The sequence below is a fragment of the Terrapene carolina genome, unplaced genomic scaffold, assembly GCF_002925995.2.
Source record: "Terrapene carolina triunguis isolate 2854851 unplaced genomic scaffold, T_m_triunguis-2.0 Scaffold130, whole genome shotgun sequence".
Taxonomy (NCBI): Eukaryota; Metazoa; Chordata; order Testudines; family Emydidae; genus Terrapene; species Terrapene triunguis.
Genome location: NW_020664481.1, coordinates 25606129 through 25610371, shown reverse-complemented (window position 1 = coordinate 25610371; position 4243 = coordinate 25606129).

Genomic DNA, 4243 nt, shown 5'->3' with positions numbered 1-4243 from the left:
CTGTGTCTACATTGCACAGTTAATCCAGGTGATTCGCACTCATCTAGCCTAGCCTTGATGTGAACAAAGCCATACCCCCATTAGTGTGTCCTCACTGTTTCTAGACGCACCTGCATGTGTTTGGAGGCATATCCAGGGGTCTTTGTGCTGAACCCTAGCATTGTATCAATTGCAAAACCTGTCTGTCCTTTGCGGGGAACTGTGGGAAGGCATTGGAGGACTATCAGCACTCAGGTCATTTGGCCTATATCCTCACTGCAAAGTCACCAGGGTTCAGCCAAAACTCAAGCTCTGATTTAACCTACACCGCTTGGACCAGCTAACCTAGGCTTAAAGCATCTCCAAACCTAGGGTCAGAGGTTTTTGTGAGTGGACGGGAGCGAGGTTAAGCCTAAAACTCGGGTAAAAGCCCAGGTTAACTGTGCAATGCAGACATACCCTTAATTAGATATTAGTTTAAGCCATAGAGCTTATTACTATTAGCTGTGTTCTAGTGGCACAAAAGAGCCCTAAATATTTAACATTAGATCAGCTCATTTTTTTTTTTAAATGCTTTCTTTAAAAAAAAAATCCCCACAACTTTCCCTGCTGTTTCTGAACATTACCGCTCCGAATGTTTCCTCAGCATCGGACAATACGCTACAAGCAAAGTGATGCAAATTAGAAAGCCCTGATTAAAGCAAGGGCTTCGAGACTATAATTGTTCAAGAAGAACAATTTCCTTTCCAAAGGTAAACAACAGCCTTGCAGACAAAGATAAGGCCAAGTGCACGTAAGACTGAGTTTCTGCTCAGACTTCCCGATATCAAAGATTTTAGGAAAATTCAAAATGTTTGCTTAAAGTGTAAAAAAGAAAGTGAACGGGAAAAAGTGTAGGAGACGAAAAGGAATCACTCAGCACTGCTGACAGCTTTTAGGGCCGATGTTTGCTTCAATGCAGGAAGCCTTTTTGAAACTGGAGATAACTAGCCATGAAATAGAGCAGCTATTCAAAGGAGAAATAGACTAAGTGTTGAGGATATGCACATTTCTCTTTGAACGTAAACATGCCAGTCTTGAAAGATTTTCTTGAATTAAATTTCTTTGACAACTTGGTAGCTAAATCCTTTGTAACAGAAAATATATGAGAAAGGAAAATGAATATGTTTAATACATATAAATAGCGATGCTGTAGCACTTACATCCATACAACCGGAACATAGGTTTGAACTAGTTCTAACTCAAACCTAATCCAATCCTAGAATCCCCTTTGAAGTAAGTGTCAGTCTTAGTTTTTTCCCATCTTTGCCTTTTCCACTTTAAAAGTAGGAACGGGATCCTTAAACTTTTCCAGTGTGGACCATTTCTTAATAGAAAGATTAACTTGTGGACCTAAAAGGACCCTCCAGGCATGAACCTGTGAAGGGAATGATCAGGGCACAGAGCTGAAGTGAAATTGAACTATTAACACGATATACTTTTAATTAATGCTGTTAATTTTATTACAGCAGGACCTAGAAACCCCACCTGAGATTGAAAAGCCATTGGACTGGCATTGTATAAACACACAGTGAGAGACTCTCCCTGCCCTGAGGAGTTTACAAACAAGGCAAAGAGAGAGAAGAGAAACAGAGGCACAGAGTGGCTAAATATTTGCCTGAGGTCACACTGCAGGTTATTGGCAGAGCTGGGATTAAAATCCAGATCTCCTGACTCCTGGTTCGGTGTCCTACCCACTAGACCATGCTGTCTCTCTGAAACTCGAAGAAATAATCTAACTCTGATCCCTCTAAACGTGGGGTAAGTTCAGCATGAGATCAAAACCACACTGCGCAAGGAGAGAGCAGATCAAATAGATTAGATTGTTTATGCCAAGAGGGTGCATGGTTTTGCCTTATACGCTACTTTGAGATCAGTGTTTCTCTTTTTAAATGCCTGCCCTTCTCACCGGCAACTGTCTCTGCGTTGCTTGCCACTGCTAGGCATTTCCAGTTCATCAGAGACTGATCCTGTCCACTGTGACTGTAGCATCTTTGAGATATTGCACCCCACAGTCTCTGCACAGTTCATGTAGGCTCCGTGCTCTGGCAGGCAAGTGTCTAAGGAATGTATCACATGCCCATAGAGTCCAATCTGATTTTCACTGAAGTCAGTGGTGGACTTTCTACTGGGGGGGGGAGGGGTCGGGGTGAAATCAGTCTCATGTTAGTTCATTTCTCAGCCTGTGGTGGGGTTTGCGAACTCAAATAATTTCATGTCAGTCAAACCCTTCTGGCTTTTCTCCTCAGGTCTCCTCACTATTTTCCCATACAGAATCCATCTACCTTTCTTCAAAGACTCGGACTCTAAGTCATTGTTTTCTAAGTTTGTTAATATTTTCCTGCCCATATCACAGAAGAACCTGCCAAGAGAAATATCTCAACTGGAAAACGAACAACAGGCAGAACTTGGCATGCATTCGTCCCAGTTTGGGTGGATAAATAAACAGTAGATCAAATATTGATGAGGGGGGAAAACAGTGTTTATTCCTAGCGGGTACATTTCTTACGCACACATCTCTCCCACAGCATGGGGACAAGCACGTCCTGTGGAAGTGTGCGCCACTGTACCTGGGAAAGGGCTATTGCTGTAAACTGGACAACACATTCTCTCCTTACAAAGTGTGTCAGCCTCTTGGGGAAAAGCTATTAGTTTGTATAGTATGGTTAAAATATATTTAAGAAATGAAGCCAGCCAAAGCGCACCCTTTCAGAGTGGCATGGTGTGAGCACAAACATTACTGTATCATATGAGATAAGTGGGCCATCTAATCTTGTATCCTATCTCCAAAAGTGGCCATTGTGCCAGACATTGAACAAACACGTAACAGATAGATAGCCCCTGCCCCACACAGCTTACAATCCAAGTATAAGACAACAGGTGGAGAGTGGCTTCAGACAGGGAGCACAAGGGAACAATGCGTGAGATAAGAAAGCAATGGCTGAGATGCTTTAACTATGCTGATGACATGTATCCTCATTGGATACAGATAGAGCTATTGAATGTCATACACAAAGGACAGGTGAGAACAAGACATGGACAAGAATAGAGGCTAGAGTTAGCTGACTGAAGCGCCATGCAGATGAGTCTGAGGTGATGCTGGTTGGCTGGCAGTAGTAAATGGAAGATACACTGAGGAGGACGTCTTTCCTTTCTGTTGAGTGTGTGCTCCTGCCATTTGTTGCTGAAGTTCACTATCTAGGGATGGTTTGGGATTCCCAGCTGCTGATTGATTGATCATATGGCAGTAGTTTCTAGGAAAGCCTCCCCCTCCATCTGCCCAGCGGAGTGTGGCCATTTCTTTCAGAAGCAGACTTTGCTACTATAATCTATGTCTTTGTCTCCTCAAACTAGACTGTACAATGGACTCTGCATGGGCCTACAACTTAAATCTACCTGGAAACTGCAGCTGGTACAAAAAGGGGCAACCCAGGGGAGAAAAATAAATCCATCCATTCTCTGAAGGGCCCTATAAGTTGATATTTCATGTAAGCCCCAGAGGAGGCCTCAGATCTGCTTGCCTAGACAGAGGTAGGATAGCAGCTTTTATCTTATTTTATACTTATGTGTAAAAGGGGTCCAACCCCAAGTTCTAAGCACACCTTTAACATGACTTTAAAAATCATACAAATCTTATCCATACCGAACACTAGCTTTTCCTCACTGCCTGGCCCAAATTAAAGTTCAACCGGGACATTTTAAAAAGCAAAAAAATACTCTACCAACCTCAACAATCACTGCCCCATCTCCATTCCACAAAGGTCTGAGCCACACCTCCCATTCCAGAATTCCAGAACCAGTTCTGGTTCCATCCCAGGCAGTGTTCCCCTCCATGTCTCAAACTATTTCCTTAAACTGCTCCTCACTAGCTGAGGCATTTTCCTGCCAATGCTCTTCTGACCATGGGATGAGCGAGATGTACTCACCCCTCCCCTTCCTGGGTCAGAGAAACTGCCAACTCTTTTATCCGCCAGAATCAATGATTATGTGATACCTAAGAGGAGACTTCACACAACATCAAAAGGGAAGCATTTAACTTTACCACGAAGAAGCATGCTATTTGCCATGGAACTAACTACAGATAAAGATATTGGTTAGAAAATTTAAAACCTAGTGAATTACATTATCAATTTAGAAAAGCAGCATAGCATGTTCCAGGCCATATATAAAACAGAAACTGCTGACAAACATAAGATCATAACAACAAATCCAGTTTAATAGATGC